Below are 19,585 nucleotides of genomic sequence, written 5' to 3' on the forward strand. Positions count from 1 at the left end.
CATAATACTTTTCATTAAAACGGGTAACATTACCTTCTTTTTTTTGTTAAATCTAAACTGGTCAATCATCATCACCATCATCATCAGCCTATAGGAGCCCACTGCTGAGCAAATGCCTCTTCTCACATTGAGAAGATTAGAGCATTAATCACCACGCTTGCTCAAGACGGGTTGGCGATTTCAATCTTATAATTTGAAATTATAAGACCAGGTTTCCTCACGATGTTTTCCTTCACCGTTTGTCAGTGGTGTCTAAATACTCTTAGAAAGTACATATGACTCGAAAAAATCACATTAGTACTTAATGAGATCTAAGACTTCCTTAGACATAGGTATCACAATAGCAAGCTTCTAAAATTTAGACACTATATTGATCATGAAAATTAAAAAAAAATCACAGAATTTTACAGCACTATAGCGTGAATACTAGCGCACAGATCTTGGTACCCGTGTATCAGAAATATCTTGTAGGTGATTGTGAACTTGCAAGAAATATCAGTGCATATCTGATGAGGTGTACGTTGAGCGGAAGGCAGTGCAACCACTGTAGAAACTACTATTGAATAAAATAAAAATGAAGGATGAGAATTGAATAAGATTTTGAAATATAAATCAACGACACAATCGCAATCTCTGAGACAGTGGGGATTTAATCTGAATGCTGTACGAACACCGAACCTTGAAAACTAATCTTGAGATCCTTCTCATTCGGTCGACGGTACAAGTGAGCCACTCAGGCATTATAAACATTTAGCGGGCAGCCTTTTATGGTTATGGCTAAATATACCCCTACTGACAGCTGGAAACCAATGAAGTCTTCAGATTTCGTTAGCCTAAACACCATACATAACGAAGAACTTTGGTTTACGCGGTTCAAATCACAAGTCAGTTGTTCAGACGCATCGTCCATACAGCAACATTAGACAACACACCGAAACTACACACTTTGGTTAGTGGTATGACTGGCCTGATGGGTGGTAGCTATGACGGCCGATGTTGTGGCCTGCCACCAAAAAAGTTTTGATAGATTTGACATTCAGAATAAATACATAAAGGGATCAAAATTATGACGTCATTTATATATTTTAACTAGGAGCCAGCCCCGGCTTCGCACGGATTCTTTATAAAAAATATAAAATAGCATATTTAATTTTGGAGAATTATTAAACTTATATTATGATAACCTTAAATATTGAGCCCGATATAAATGATTTAATAAGTAATTTACAGATACTGATGTAGGCTTGAAAATGCCAATGTTTAAAAGTTGTAAAATGGATATAGTATGTTGTCCTTAAAGAAAAGACATGTGCTACCGCGGTCTTTTCTGTAGACCTATATAAGGTACACAATGCCACCATGTATTATTTTGTTATAACTCAAAGACTTTAGGCAGCGTTTTGGTTAAAAATTCTCAGACGGCTCATGTTTTCCCGGCATCTTCAACAAATATTGTTAATATACACACAAGTAAATACATAAACTTAACAAATTATATACTAAAACCTTCCTCAAGAATCACGCTATCGACTGGTGATAACTTTTTGATAATCGGTGCAGTAGTTTTTCCGTTTATCGCGAACATACAGACAGACGCGTGGAAGGACTTTATTTTATAATATGCTTCGATCACGTCATACAAATATAATTATAAATATGTACGTTTCAATACAACCATCAGTTGTATTCCACTTAACGAAAACATGACCTTTCAATTCATTAATTCCACTGTCTACCGTTGATGAATTCCTGTCAGAGCTCGTAATATTGACGATAGTAATATCACGATCAATATTATTATAACAATTTGTCCTATTTATAGTAACAATGTACAGACCGATTGCACGATTATTTTTCTATTATTTGTAAAAAGCGAAGGTTGCTTTAGAAATTATAGTTGGGTTTATATATAATATTTGATTTGAGACAAGTTTTTAATATAAAGTACCTAACTTTTCTTACCAATATATATATATTTTCTTTCAATTAATTATGTTAACACCAACCGCATTATAAGTTGCCTTTAAGAGATTGTTAGTCAATGAAGTGTAAGTACCTACATAAAAAAATATCCAACCAAAAGGAGGTGGCAGATATCATGTCTAATTCAAATGACACAGAAGAAATCTCACAGAGGCGGAGAAAAGATGACAGCGGCGTGTAGTGCTATGAGCGTGAGTGTCGGGAGATCTATCAGCCTTTCTCTTTCACATCCATCCCATAACTCCTCATAAACCTATAGTAGGTAACACCTCTCACGGATGGTGTAGTATCCTTGACGGCGTGTCTCGTGCTATGAGCGTGAGTGTCGGGACACCTACCCGCCTTTCCCTTTCAGCACCGTCCCATAACTCCAAACGTGACTCACTCCTAAAACATCTCCACATTTTCTTAACCGACGTAACTTCCCACCAGGACTACCTACGTGTAGGTCCTCAATGTATAAATCATAATTATATAAAAGTGTTGAGGAAAAAATTACTTAGAATACTGATTCTATACAGAAGACTTGATTTGCATTCGCTTTTTATTATTAGCTTTTTATTAGCTTCACCTGTATGTTTGTGTGTTTGTAACCGACTTCTTTGGGCGCGATTTTGACCCACTTTAAACGGCCAGATTTCGTTCAAACTTTGTAGATTTATCGAGGACCGATGACAATACACTAATTTGATAAAATTATTCCATTTTTCAATTTGCAAAATGATTTTTGTTAATTTATATAATTTTCATCTATAGTCGATAAGCTAAGGAACTTAATTAAAATTAAAAAAACAAGCTATTATAAATAAACCGAACTAAAAAGTAGAAAATAAATAATAGTTTAAAAAAACACGCTTTTTATAGAAAACCGAACTAAAAAATAGAAAACGAAATTTTATTTAAAAAAAAGCGTGGGCTGCTTTTTAAGATATTATCGAAATGATAATCACTCTACTCATATCTGTCAATAAAATATTTATAACTATTGACACCACGCACCCCACGCTTTTTTTTTAAATAATTTTTAACACTATTTACTAAATTAAAATTTATTTTCTATTTTTTTAGTTCGCTTTTCTATAAAAAGCGTGTCTTTTAGTTTTTTTAAACTATTATTTATTTTAATGTCCATCTTTATGACATAAACCTCAACACACAAAACATTCAGTCAAATTTAGTTTTTGTCTTCGCAGATACTTTGTTTAACACGTTTTTTTCTTTTTTGGGAAACTACGAACGATTCGGAAAACAGAGTAACACTATGTAACTGTATTAATTATTGCCCTTAACATATACAATGTAAGTATCATTACTCATGTCATAATTTAAAATTTCAGTTTATTCAGTGGAGCAATTATTTAGTGTCTGTATTTGCGAGCCAGCAATGCTACAATAAAGGAAATTGTTTTTATTATGGCTTCTCCTAAAACAAAAATTGTACAATATATTCTGTTTTTTTCTATCCTATGTCGCGGAATATTTTGCCAATGTCAACGTTTTTATCTGTCGGAGGAATTATAATCACGAATACTGTGCGGAGGAAGCGCGAAGGAGTTTGTCGGATGGAATGAAGACGTTAATTTTATTTTTATTTCTTAAGAAGATTATTTATACCTTTATCAGCACCAAAAACAACTAATACGTTATTAATAATACTTTCTTAATATATATATAAAGTTTATTTGTCAGACTTGTACCATTGACAGCTGTTTGACACTATTTTTCTATAAATATAACCGACATACTCAAATTGGTAGCCATCGTAATGAAAAGTAAATACTTTATTCAAGAACACAATTGTTTAATAATAAAAAAAAACTGGAAATTAATGAATATAAAAGCCTCCTTCATCAGCCGTAGCACCAACTGGCCATGATACAGGCTGATCTGCTGTAGCTTGGTCTTGAATATCTCTGAATGAACACGTTGTATAGAAGCGCATTTTTGTATCACTATTGATTTGAGCCAATGCTATTATTAGGTGTGGACTATATTTAGGAAACGCTATCCACTTACACGAATGTGATATGCATCTGTGATTTTTATAACTTTAAAACTACATCAATGACACGTTTATTTGTAAATTACGTGACCACCGTTTTTATTTCGTCGTGAAATTGAGAATAAAGATATTTTTAATGTTGGTATTTATCGCCTGAAAAAAGGTCTTTGGAGGAAAAAGGTTTAAAAACTTTCCGCCCATCTCTCAGCCCATCCTTCAGATTAAGTAGCAAGAGTTTTTTTTAATCTCTGACTTCATGGCACTGGAACTATTCAATATTTTGCAAATGAGTTTACATTTGTTGGGCCAATTATAATCTTGAGAAGCTGCTGTGTGGAGAAAACACAAAGGAGTTTGTCGAACGGAAAAAAGGCGTTTTTGCAATATAATTAATATTTTTTAAACAAGACAAGTTGTATTTTTCTAGCACCTAAAACAACAAAACAATTTAATTTTAAACACAAGACAGTTATATAAATACAAGCAAAGTAAAAGGACGACAAACATATTATTTCCCGAAACATAATTGTGGTTAAATAGAAGTAATTAAAAATTTATCAATACTGTGTGTATAATACGTTTGACTTGGCTTTTAACGTAATTAATTTTAATAATCTGATATGTAAACGCAAGCGGACGAACCATTTTATTGTGTTAATAACAGAAAATATGCGTTAGATAGTGCCCCTTAGACCCACAGCTCAGTCGCAAGCCCCAGGCACTGTTGAAGCTACTCTCCCTGCATCATGGACCCGGCACCCGCACGGTGAATCCATGGAATGATGAGAGGTTTCGTCTCTTTACTTACATACGTTCGCCAGAGTTGTTTTATTTTCCCAATAAATTCACATTCATGTAAACAGTAAAAAAATCTACCTTCAACTAAACTCTAAATCCTACCCCTAGGAATACAAACATGGGACGGCCAAAGAAGAAAAAATTAATTACGATATCCATTCTATAATTTAAAAAAGCAGAAGTAAACGTTGTCGTACGTCAGACGAAAGCTGTGTGAAATAAATAATATAGGCGGAATCGTGTCGTGTGAATGAGAACAGGGCGGCCGTGGTGTTGAATTCTTAATAAAAATCGATTGTCCTGGCATTTCCATTCGTCCCATTTGATATACACGCTCGATGTTACCTGTATGTTTGTCAGTCACATATATTTGCACTGAAAACGCTCAAGTTCCTACATATACAGGCGAAACCATGGGTAAAAATTAGTCTTCTAATAGATCTTATAACACTATGAAAAAGTATTTACTCAAATGCTTACGAGCGAGGAGAAATTATAAAAAAATGTATTTAAGATTTTAACATACATATATGACCTTAATAATTTAAATATTTTATATAGTTGGGTGATTAATTTATATATTATACCTTGGCTACGCTATGGTTATACAATAATAACGATAGCCAATACATGTCGCAAGGCGAAGAGCTTCGTGTCCCATGTATTCGATTGGCATTGAAGGAATTATAACAAAATCAATAAAATACTATGTGGAATAAAACACATGCTGCCGGTCGTTATATTATCATCAATTCGGTTACGATCATGATGTGTATCAATAAAACTATTAATTGTTTATTAGACAGGATTTAGGTTGATTTAATTATTTTCAATGATGTCAAAGTGTTTCGCGAGTATTGATTTATATAAAACTGGTGTTTTCGGACGGACAACGCGTTTTTTTTATTACTTTGGACTACATGAACCCGAGGTTTGGAGATGGGATGTTAGTGACTCTTCCATCTCGTCTGTCCGTGGTCACAGTTTCTGCGTAGCAAACGAAACGTCGGCAAATAGTTCAAAATAATAAAATACGCGTAGTACATCCTTAAATATTAGTTATATTTAATTTTATATATATTATAACGTACTGACATTTGAAAATTTGATTGTCAAAACTACCCCCGCAATCATTATTGGTGGTGAGTTATAAAATTCACTCATAGATAATTTCTACATCGCATAGGAGAATCTAAACAAAGGAGCATGTAGAGGCTATACGGACTTTTTCATTGTTGACGCCCCCTAAAAAAACTTGTGGGTGGAATTCCGTAAAATCTTTTCTCAGCTGACATCTACTCGGTGGAAGGAATTTTCCTATCAAGTCTGTAGCACCACCTTATGGTTCGAGAGATATCGCGATGATGAAGAAATCGGTGGAAACCTCATATGTATATCGGCGCTATCAGCATTAATGACGGATTCAACATGAAAATAACTTGAGGCTGTCATCAGTTATTACAAAAACTTATTGGTAGTCATAATTATTGTTAAAAGTAAAACGAAATCAAGGACTGTTTAAAAGGAGAATAGGACTATGTTTGAATTCTGGTATAATATGAGGTCTGGACGCCCGACAGCGGACTGCAGAGTTCAGCGAGTGCGGACCATTGAAGAATGTGGCTCTGAAGAACCTTCGAGAAACACAAGAACATCTAGAAGAATTGAAGCTTCGTTTTAAAATATCATGGAACGTACTGGAAGAAGTGACATTAGTGACGTCAGCGAGGCTGGCGTCTCTCTCTCTTTTTAATCAACGAATTTGTATTAAATCTAATATTATATCAGATGTCTTATGAATCTAAAAAATTCAACTGTCCATGTTTAGTAGACGACTGACTTACACGATTAACTACTAAGTAGAAATCCAGACCCAATGTTAAATATTAAATTTTAACTTTCACTCGGTATTATCCGTTTGAGTGAAAACCATTAACTAACAAAAAGATATTTTTGACTTTGAAGTCTGCATCTTCAGCTGGAGAATAACCAATCATCAAAGCCAATTGATTGGAAGCCAGAAAGTGATGGGGCACCAAGTCACGCGACGGTTAGTATACGCACGATGGCTAGCGTTTCGAACGAATATAGGACTACCCTCAACATTGACGTCGAAATTTGTTTTGATGACAAAACCATTATTGGCATTTATTACACACTAGCTGTGCTCGCGACATCTTGACACTGAATAGTTATTTTCTTTTTATCAATACAATAAGAAATAAATATATCTTATATTGTGACAATAGTTATCTGAGAAGAAAGTCCCATCAAAATCAGTCTATCAAGTTCTTAGATAGGCCAGTACCTACAGATATACTGAAACACAAAAATGAAAATGATATATTTTTGAATATGTTTCATGTAAAGTGCACATACATTAAGTAAAAAGCGTTCATTTTACTGTCACAAACAGATGATGTGATTGCATTAATTTTGACAGAAAAATAATTTCTACGACAGTCATTTAGATTTTCCATATTAATTTACAATACATTTGATTTCGACAAGAAAATAAATTGTTATTTATACCAATAACTTGTAATTAAATATTTCCAGAAGAATATTTATGATACGCTCATTATGTGAGTTGACAGGCAGAAGGTTACTATCACCTCGAACACCTGTATGCTCTGCGACGTTATGCCTGGAATTAGAATTCCTCCTCGTTTACACCTTAATTCTGGGAGGTCATTTTATTGTTTTGATGAGAAAAGTTTTACTGGTTTTATGACGCCGCGATGCAAGTGATGCTTTTAATTTGACGTGTAAATAAATCAGAGAGAGAGAGCGAGAGAGAGAGAGAGAGAGAGAGAGAGAGAGAAAGAGAAGAATATTCAAAATATTAATAATAAATAAATCGTTAATGTAATGGTATCTGCTGTTAAGTTACTCTAATAAGTTGTAATCCCATTCTACCTAATGAAACGCGACATGCGATAGGTGGACGTAAATTTTAGGTGACGGATAAAATTTTGATTATAAAAACAGAATTATGGTCACCTGACCACAGAAGCTCCTCGGCCAGACTTGGATGTTTGAACTTTGAGCTTGAAGGTTTTTAAAGGTGGAGGGCATCAATGAGTTTTATGTATTAGGAATAAATCAATAATTCATTTGTGTTGAAGACCAGCGAACCATTACGACTTGGTGCACACCTGTAGGAGTTCCAGCTGTCATTCTTTTAATGACGAAAGGAATGAATTTTTTAACATAATTTTCGTCATGTCTACTCGAGATGGCGCCAGTGATTGAGACACTCGTAAACTATCCTATTTAACTCTCAAGGAATGCTTTATATTAATATTATTTCTTTGTCCTGTGATTGTCGGGGTGTATAAATAGAATCTTGTGCATATCTTTAATGAGTTTAAATTAAAATAAATATTATTTATAGTTTTTCTACCAATACAGCACAGATCTCTAATATTATAAACATTTTAAGATCTGCGCGTTTTATATTCAACGCACCCAAAGACTATGCCCTCCTTCATGCTGTTTTAGTCGTAAATAAAGGTTTACGAATAGTTTTATTTAAATCTTCTTATTGATATAATTTTGTTTAGTTTTTTTTTTACACTTACAATATCTATTGTCGTAATAAAATAACAGTAATCAATAATTTCAAGAAATCACTCGTGTAGTTATAAATCTATTATTTTATATGTTATATTATATACCGGGTTAAATAAACGCGAATTAACTATTTATGAAAGCTATGAAAATATTTACGTAACTTTTAAGTTTTTACGATAAAACTATTCTTAGTCCCAAACGTCGTCAACATAACATACAATTAACAAGCTAAAAAGACACTTGGATATTATTATATTTACAGATTAGAGGCCGTCCATGAAGTATGTCACACGAATTTTAGGACTTTTGAACCCCTCCCCCCGTCCTTGTCACATTTTTATACCCCCCTCCTCCTGATGTGACGTCACACATTGTTTTTTTAAATTTATGTATCTAATTAAGTATAATCGAGAGAAAACAGCTATTTTCAGTTTTTACTTGTTTTTATTAAATAACAATCAACATCAAACACATCCGCACTTAGCGTTTTAGTATTTTTAATTTTAATATGTGACGTCACAAAACTATCAACCCCCCCCCCCCCTGGCCCTTGTTACACGATGTGTGACGTACTTCATAGAGGCCCTTTATATATACAGTGAATTACTTTGAGATTAATTTTATTTTGTTTACACTCTCGTTAAATTTCCAGACACATTAATCTTTATTAACATTTAGTTTGCTTGAAATCAAATCCAAAGAAAACTCAAAATAAAAAAAAAATCTGTGAAAACATGCCGAGAAAATCTATTATACATAAATAGACGACTGATGTTTTGCAGAAACGAGTTAATTATTCGTTTTGAGAGATTTTGTTTTATTAAAATACCAATAGATTATAAGACTCGGTGCACTTTACAAAGTCGTGGTGGCCTGGAGGTTAAGCGCCCGCCTCTCATGCATGATGGCGCGGGTTCGAAACCTGGCCAGTACCAACGTGTTCTTTCAGACTTATATGTACTTTCTAAGAGTATTTAGACACCACTGACGGACGGTGAAGGAAAACATCGTTAAGAAACCTGGACTTATAATTTTCAAATTATATGTTTGAAATCGCCAATCCGCCTTGAGCGAGCGTGGTGATTAATGCTCAAATCTTCACCATGTGAGAAGAGACCTTTGCTCAGCTGTGGACACACCAATAGGCTGGTGATGATGATGATTCTTACGTTCTAGAGTAAAACTAATAATAATAATAGCATGACGCATCTAATACAAGTAATATATCACAGTACATAGATTTCAAATACTCCAAATCACGCAGTTGCATTACCGTTGAGGAAAATACATAAGTGTCTATAATGGGTACTTACCAGAAATACTTTATTCAAATGATGACGATAGCATGAGCTTTTAGGTCGGCTATCTTGACACTAAAATCTAGATATTGAAAAGGAAGTGATGCTGGAATAACCGTTTTCTCTTTATTACTACAAACTTATCTAGAATGATGGATTCATTCTATTTTCTAACACATATCAAGGAATAACTCCTGCGGCTATCAGGAGATAACCTTACATATAAAGTCGCATGCACATCAAATATTTAAAAAAAAACAGCCTTAAAAATAAAACTGCTAACGAAACACGCAACTAAAATATCGTATTATTTCTGTTTCCCGATTCAAGCGTAACAAACATTCATACATTCTGTAAATATCAAGAACACATAATACACCATTTTTCCAAGTCGGTCCATAAATACTAAGCTATAATTATTATACAGAATAAATAATTATTTACTTTTAATAACCGTGGGATTGTAGCATCTGTCGGATAGGAAGAATACATTTTTATAAAATACTAGTTTTCGCCCGCGGCTTCGTCCGCGTTAATTTCGGCATCAGTAATATATGTGTAGCTGACCGGGCGAACTCTATTCATCCGCAGAGACCAGAAATAACCAGATATTGGAATTTATTCAGTTTTTTTTTATATCGAACAGAATTAAATATCTATGTCCGTCTCCTCGTTCTAAGCTAGCCCCTCACCAATTTTCAACTGTATCCCAACAGCCGTTCTTGAGTTACTAATAGTGTTTTTGTGGATAGTAGAGCCTAGCTGTGGTCACCACAGCTCGACCATGGGCTGGCTCGGCCGGGGAAGTACCAGCCTCTCACAGAAGATCGGCGTGAAGTAGTCTTATACGACTGCGTTTCTTCCGATGAGTAAGAAATCCGGTTGCCCTTTCCCCTTTCCCACCCTTTCCTCTCCCTCCTCCCCAAATAAGGGTTGCAACGCAGCCGCAAAATTTTTTGCAGATGTCCATGGGTGACGGTACTACCTCCATCAGGTAGGCCGTCTGCTGGTTGGCCTCCTTTTCACATAAAAAAAGTGTAACTAACAGAACCTTCTTGTTATTTATATATATATACATATATATGTTATTAAGTATAATACTATATATAACCTTGACCTTCCATTATATAAAAAGGAGGTCAAAGTTAATGAAAATAAAGGCTAATATTTTTCTAATCGTATAGCATATAAAGTTATTTTTGTGAACCACATAAATTTCAACTTTTAGTAATGATTCAACTGACACCACATTCTCTAAGTTTCAATGTCACACGAAACTGCCAACTGTCCGTGTAGAGTCTGATTATGCAACCCGTGCTAAGGATAGTGTTTTAACCCGACGTTATTTAAGTTAACTGCTACTAATACTTGGAAGAGATAAAATTTAATTTTTTTAAACCTTGAATTAATTTAGAATTACTTCATATTTAATACGGCTTTGGTTATTCAAATGTTCCGACAGACATTGTACCTATTGTTATTGTTCGGCTATCAAATCGAAAAGAGGATATTTTTTCAAAATATAAAATTTAGATATATTTTACTTTACATCAAGAAAACCTAAATAATGTGAAATGACGAGCAACACGCAAACAGTCCGGATGGTAAGCATTTTCGTTCATGCATACATGACAAAGTTGTTCTGACTTAATGTATTGTGTTTTTGAGATTTATGTCGCAAAGATAGACTTAATTAAAAAAAGTATGCGCAGAATGCAAATCGAGTCTTCTTTATGGAAACAGTTTTCTTAGAAATTTTCCCTTAACACTTGTATATACTAATGATTTATATATTAAATGACGATCAACCCGTAGCCAGACCTGATGGGAAGTGTCCACGTCTATGAAATCATGAAGGAGTTGTTTTAGCAGTGAGTTACGTTGGGACTATTGGGATGTGAGGAGTTATGGGATGGTGCTGAAAAGGAAAGCCTGGAAGGTCTCCCGACACTAGCAAGCGTGCAGACGGTCTATCGGACGGAAGGTAATCACCGTTGCTCATGGATATCTCCAGCATAAGGGATGTTGCGGATGCGTTGCCACCCTTGATTGTGAGAGAGGGAGAGGAAAGGATGGGAAAATTAAGAGGCAACCGTCTCTCTCACTCATCGGATGAAACGCAGCCATTAAAGACTACTTCACGCCGGTCTTCTGTGAGCGGGTGGTACTTCCCCTTTCGAACCAGCACATGTTCGAGCTGTAATTTGACCACAGCTGGGCTCTACCACCTTAATAAATATCAACTTGAAGCCCATTGAATAATTAGACCGTATTTCTATATTAGATTTTTTCCGTGTTTAGCCAAATTTCATTGGAGATAATAAGATTCAGAAGAACGAAGTTCTATAATATAAAATATAAGATTAAATCTGATGGCAGAACCCTAGCATCAACTTGTCACCAGCTCATTTAAATGACAATGATATGAAATTTTATTATTTGAAACATAGGTATTATAAGATCAACTCGGTTTTCAAATAAATAACAACGGATTACTTCGATTTAACTAGATTTAATATCCACACTTTTATGTCGACCGCTCAGTTTTACATATCGTGATTAACTACTACCCTCGTCCAATGTCAGAGGGACAACCGCCACTCTCGAATGACAAGTGTCACTCTGACATTTGACGTTACAAAATATATTTATAATTGATAATATATGGAATCGATTTATAAAATAAATAATCGATTCTTACAGTATATAATGTTTTAGCAGCGTGACAAATGCTAAAAACACTTCCACTATCACTTACCATATAGATTTTGGTAACATATATAATACTCATTCCTCGTAAACTTCAACAGTCAAGCTGAACTATTCAGGAACTCAGAACCCGATCTGCTACCAGCTGTTCCAGATTCAAGCAGTACTTGTCCAGAAATACATTTAAATATATTCTTAATATACATACTTTAAGTATATTTTGTCATTGATTTAGACATTTTTATTGTGTACGCCATAGTTATAACAAGGAATGGAACCCGCAATGATATACCGCCTCTGCGGCATTTGAACTATGAGACCCCTATTGTTTTCTCATTCGAGATACATATTCACCGATGATAATTATATATATACATACATACAATTTCTTTGTCTGTTTGTGCATTACTGATAGATTCTTTATACATCGTAATTCAGAAATGAAGAGCAAAGTCCTGACACCCAACTAGTATCTGAATAAATAATGTTTTAGATTTTATTAAAACGAAATATATATGATGGAAAATACATTTAAACAAACAGGAATCGGTCCCACTACCTCCGGGATGCCTCGCTTCAATGCCTCTACTAATTAAGTTATTAGAACAAGATTTTAGTTGAATATTTTCTATTTTATATATATATATATATATTAACATTCAAGTGTCTGTTTGTCTTCACGTTAATGGCTTTACACTAAACACATATGAAACTGTACATGATAGATACATCAAAAATGATTTTTCTTTAATATTCATCTGTCTCTTTGTTCCAGCTATTCCTGGAACGACTACCCCAATTTGATGGGAATCCTATTCGCAAATAGATAATGTAACAGGAGTAATATAGATTAATTTTTAACTGACTTCAAAAGAGAATGTTCTCAATTTTGATTATACGTTTGTTACGCTGTTACTCATTTGATTAATGTCCGATTTTCAAATTAACTTTTTTATACTAGAGGGCAATTCAGAAGTGATGTAGTGTCACTGCCATCTAGCCAGGATCTGATGGAGGGATCGCGATACATGGAATCACAAGGCAAAGGTTGATACGCGTATCTCAAAATGATTTAATATGCAAGCGAAGTAACTGACAACGGCTAGTCTATTAACAAAGGTTTAATTTTCAGCACTTCGCGGGTAAAATCTAATTTTGTAATCTCTACAAAAGAGTTCGAGTTTTTAGTCAGTATTTTTAACACCAGTTCGCTTCGTCACTCTCAATACAAAGTGTCCTGAAGGAAAAACAGAAAACTTTCCGTTCGTAGTGAATGCAAACTTGAATTTGAACTTGGATTTTCAACCAATATATATGTTTACGTGTGAGCTCATAAGCACGAAATGGGTTTAATGTTACGTATTTAAGGACGTTTAATTTACATCAATGAAAAATCACTAAACAAACAAAATGTAGGCTGGCTGAATCAATCAATAAGGATAAAAATAAAAAAAAAACCTTTCTACCAACGTCAAAAGAAAAAGTTACAGATTGTAAATACATAAACTAACCTACAAAGGTAATTTTAGCGGACAAATAAATTACTCTGTGTACTAGTTACTTTCTATGCCCGCCGAAATTTTAAAACTCATTTTATACTAAATCATATAAAACTTTCATTTAAACTATTGTTTGGATGAACGAAGTACGACACAACCGATACGCTTTACTCACCATGAATTTTTAATTAATTAGCGTAGGTACAAAGTCAAGTCAAAATTACATTTACTAATCTATAAAATTATTTCAATAAACATGAAGACAAAACGTGAGATTTAAATAGGAAGAATAACACGTTATTTTTGGTAGCGATGAGAAAAATCATATAATACATTTACTATCACTTTTGCCACTTAAAAACTATACCTAGTAACAAATGCACGATTTAAAATAATAGTTATTATAACTTTGAGACAAGTTATGTAGGAGAGAGATAAAAAAAATTTGTCTCGTTCACTCTCAAAACATATAACGAATAAAATATACTAAATTGTGACAGTAAATTATATTTTCGTTTGGGATGATATTGTCAAATGTAAAGACTATTTAGACTATTTAAAATTACGAATAAAAAATAATACGATAATTTTTTTTATTGATACGAGTAAACTTAAGGATATAATTTTTTTAAGCGGATATGCCAGTACAATACAACAATGCAAGCAACGAATGCATTTAATTCCAGCTACCTATAATCGCAAAATTATTAAAAAACGCGATGATTTCACTGTTTAGTCTCACGCAATCAACAAAATCTATTTTATCACTCAAAGCACTTAAAAATATGATACCTATAAAACTAAAACAAATTGCACTCCTTATGAACCCATTTGCTTCCATTATTTTGTATAAATAAACGAAATCTATAAACTAAATAAATAACTCCATAAATAACTTGAAGAAACAAGGTCAAAAGCAAAATCAACTCACCTATACCCGGTTACTGTTGAAGACACGTAAATTCTTACAAAACAATACAAGTTTAAACAGTTTCCTCAACACATAAAACCTTTTTAATTGAAACTCATTACTGGATTTGTTTTTTTTCCCGCGAACGTTTCCCGCGCAATCGCGCGCGTTTCTGACGGCACACGATTTTGAAATAATCCATCCAACATGGCTGAATGACAACGCAGTGATGGCATTGAAAGTATCGACGTTGATTTTCATGTTATTACAATTTTTATCGCACAGCAATCGGTTATGAAAATAATATGACAGTATCATGGTGTTGGTTTACAATGTATTCTTAATTATTTTGATGTACTAACAATTATCTCCGATTGGATATATGATTACTATAATTGAGGAATATTTGTATTTTTCTATCACCTCCATCATATGTACGTATAAAGTGTCTAAAAATATATTAATTAAAAGTCGCGTCAATACATTTCAATAAAATATTTATATTAATCATCATAATATACAATTTGATATTTTAGAACTGAATCATCGATACTTTTTTATCGATGTCACCCGTCACTGCCGCGGAACCGTGTAATTTCATGACACAGTCGATACTGAACAATTCGGTCTCAACTATAAAACGAAGTTTATATTTGACATCAAATATATTATTAATTAAGGTAATTAATAAATAAAAATAGCTTCATATTCATTTAATTTTAATATTCATTAAAATAAAGTGTGAATATAAAAACTATGTTATGGTATAAAAAAAATAGTATGTTGGCAGAATATTGTAAATATGAGAAATTTACAAAGATGGACGACAATTTTTATGATTATTTTGGATTAATTATAAAAAAAAAATTACCTGAAAGTGTCAAAAGTATCCAGTTCAGGTTCGAAGTCACTTTAAATGTATTGGAAAATCATTCATTTTTCCTTTTAAATAAAATCAATATTTTTCTGATTATACTACGCGTATTTTATTATTTTAAAAAAATTCATAGTCCCGATGTTTCGGTTATTTTACAGCAACCGTGATCACGAGCAGACGACATTTCATTTTATTTGATATTGAAATCCTTTTCCGCTTACATATCATCAGTACCTATAAATAATTTACTAAAATGGGATATTGATAATTTAATAAATATGTGACGTATGAGGACGAAAAAACCTAAATAATTTTCGCCTAGAACCCACGCCACTAGTTTGCATCTTATTGTTAAACTATCATATGTTAGGTATTGTCCATGATAAACTAGAGGTCGCTCATTTTTTACGACGAAAACTAGTATTAAAGTCACCGAATTAATTAATTGACTATAAATTCCGTAATAATATGTGTACAATATAATCCACGAACAGTTATTGGCTGCGAAAAGTAAAAAACAAAACCCAAGTAAACAAAAAAATTGTTTAATTTGATATGTAGGTCAAATATTTTTGATGTATGAATCTTAAACACGTACATTTACGACTCACGAACATAACAGGTGAGTATTTAAAATATGACTTATATAGTTCCGTGTATATATATATATATATATTAATTTAAATTATTATAGAGTTCAATGACCTGATCTGTTAAAAATAAAACAGGTTTATCTTAATTTCATAGCAAATATTTATAATGGCATGACGTTGGTAGACTATATTTTAAACTAAATCTTTATATTGTACTTTATTTTGTTTATTAAATTTTCGTTTAGATGAGTTATAAATATAATATATATTAAAATACTAAACACTATTATGTTCATATTATTTTAATGTACCGAATTTATTTACAGCGACATCTGTCGGACATCATTAACACTATATTCCATTTGTAAGATAAATATTGTAGAACCTTAAATTTTAAAAGAAGTCGACGTATGAGTACTGTATACTTATAGCTTGACTGTTTGTTTGAGAGTGAGAACGTTGAAACTATCTGTTAGACAAACTCGTACTTATTCCATAAGAAAATTCATGTGTTTTTTCTACCAAAACTTGAGCAACTTCTCTCTATTTTAGATTACAGCTAAACAAATTTTCTTAATTTGTCAGGAGAACATGTAATCTTGTTTCTATTGTTGCCGTACTCTATATTTGCTTGCTGTATAATCACACAACATGCCTTCTCTTTCATACTATCTTCTGTTTCACTCAGAGAACTTCTATATTACGACAAAATTTACTTATAATGTCCCATTTTAAAATCCACCTTATACACATTCTTGAAGGCTTTGCCAGAGAAAATGAGAATTTTTTAAATTTGTAAACTTTTTTCAGTCTTACAATCTACCGGAAGAAAGTAGGAAAGTATATATATATATTTTTTTATTACATGTATTTTCTTACGACGCTACCGCCATCTATATTTCGTTCCAATATTCTATATCTGTTTCTTTTCTGTCAAATCACTTCAATAATCACGTGGTCTTCAATAAAGTGTGGTAAGAATAAATATAATATGCATTAAAACCTTTTTTCACAAGAAAACTTACTCGACGTGGAACAAAAGATCGCCGAATAATATTGACGAATCATAAACTTTTGTAAACTCACTTTTTAGTTATAACCTTATTTATGGACACCTTAATTTTTTTCTATATATAGATATAAGTTAAAATAACACTTCCACACATATGATTTGACAAATAATTGACGAAATACAATGGCGCGTTAACTTTCCATATAATTAATAACATTGTGTTTAACGTTTGTCTCTAAAACATTATTCTAAATATATTTCGGTTAATAACTGTATTAAAGACACATGCGATGTCTGAATAATTTACGACGATTGGCATTTAGTACGCTGAGGGTTTCCTGATGTACGATCGATAGCTATTTATGGATTGTAATAATTTCTGAGTGGACGCTCACCTCGTTCACTGCTTCTGGGAGAAATTTTTTGCGCCAAGGTTGTTTACCCTTTGGCGGGGCCAGGTTGGGATAGCATGATATAATACTGCCTGTATAGTATCAGGTTTCTAGGAAGCTTTGTATAGGGAGGATCTATATTTTATGTCTACTAAGTAAATTGTTTGTTATAGGGACTGGGCGAATAGTCTCGGTGGCCTGGAGGTTAAAGGCCCGCCTCACACAGGTGAGGACGCAGGTTCGAAACCTGGCAAGTACCAATGTGATCTTTTCATATGTACTTTCTAAGACTATTTTGACACCACTGACAGACGGTGAAGGAAAACATCGTGAGGAAACCTGGTCTTATAATTTCAAATTATAAGATTGTAATCGCCAACCCGTCTTGAGCAAGCGTGGTGATTAATGCTCTAACCTTCTCCATGTGAGAAGAGGCCTTTGCTCAGCAGTGGGCTCCGATAGGCTGATGATGATGATGAGGGACTGGTCATTTTATTGCTGCCATAGCTAAACCTATTCTGAGTTGTTTACTCAAATGAATCGCTGTTCGATGGAAGCTGAACCACCTTCTAATCCTATCAACTTTCCGTATGTTTTGAAAGGCCTGATAAAAACTTGATGAAGCCTTAGCTTAGCCTAACTTCATCTACTCTTAAGACTACGAGCCGTTTTTTGTGTATAACCTGTCTCACCAGCGCGTCTGCGGCTTGACAGTGCCTAGAGAGATGAGTTTTTTTTCAAAGTAATGCACATGGGGCGTATGCTCCAAAAACTCCTAAGATGTTAGATAGAATTTACTTTTAAAGTTCCATATCTGCCAATCAATACTGGCTTGGACGGTTCGGACGACTTCAATACCCAGTTTAGAATATCGTACTATAATCTAACAGCACTATAATCTTGATCTATAGCGTTTGACCCATCATTGTGTAATCTGAGTTCGTGCAAATTCAGTTACAATTCTCGACAAATTTTCTTTCATCACTTGGTAAATGTAATTTTCAGCGAAAACTCTGCATAGTTTTATAAAATGGTAGGCTGAGATCAAGATGTCAATCAGTTTCTTAAGATTGTGTTAGCGCAGAGTTCCTTATGAAATGGTTTTCAGGAGAAAAATGCGTGTAGACGCAAGCGTTATGCTCATGTAGCCCATAGTTTCGACACGTCTAGGTCATGTCCACATTAAAGCTGCTAATTTTATTTGACTACATGCTGTAAGTAATATCAGATGTCCTGGTACCAATTCATCACAATATCATATCGTGTGGAAATTATACGTGTTCAGTGTATTTATTGGGATTACTAGGTGACACATAAATGTAGTGAGAATTACTCCTTGGGGTCTCTGGTAAATATTGCTATGGTAAAATCCCAAGCTAATTTTATGTCCATACAAAATTATCATGTTAGGTCACCCAGCTCAGTGTGCATGGATCCTTTCATAGTTCCTAGATCGTGTCCTATAGTGGTAAATATGTTATTATAGTCATTTTAACAAACTCTTCTCCGAATTAATGAAGGTTCCCAGGATATTGTCACGATTGTTATAAAAATTCAGCCAACAATTGTATCGAGTCTCATATCTGTACATTTATTTATGTCTTACCTAGAAAATGAGCTTCTCAATAAGTATTTACTGAAATAGCATTGACTACGGAAATAGGTAATTCTGATTTCATTTAAATTTTATTTGGTTTAAAAAATGCTTAAAGCACTTTTCAGATATAATTACCAATACTGTGAGGAACGGATATGGTTCTTACCTATATTGATGATAACATCGTCTATTAGGTCCGTCTAGATTCTAGAACAACATTTAGCGAATTTGGATGATGCTCCTAAAACTAATGACATCCACGTTTTTGAAACTAACTTTTGGGACAATACAACGATTTTTCTATTATTTTATATCTACATGATCCCGACGTTTCGGTTC

General features: G+C 33.4%; 1 protein-coding gene across 2 annotated transcripts in view; it reads right to left on the reverse strand.

Annotated features, from left to right (window-relative positions):
• LOC116776649 (anoctamin-4) overlaps positions 1–14,951 on the reverse strand; it is a 31,757-nt gene extending 16,806 nt beyond the window's left edge. For both annotated transcript variants that reach the window (XM_032669890.2, XM_032669889.2), the window contains exon 1: positions 14,797–14,951. The gene's annotated coding sequence lies outside the window, so the exon portion shown is untranslated. The remainder of the gene's footprint in view (positions 1–14,796) is intronic.
• Between the last annotated feature and the right edge of the window lie 4,634 nt (positions 14,952–19,585).

The sequence above is a fragment of the Danaus plexippus genome, chromosome 30, assembly GCF_018135715.1.
Source record: "Danaus plexippus chromosome 30, MEX_DaPlex, whole genome shotgun sequence".
Classification (NCBI taxonomy): domain Eukaryota; kingdom Metazoa; phylum Arthropoda; class Insecta; order Lepidoptera; family Nymphalidae; genus Danaus; species Danaus plexippus.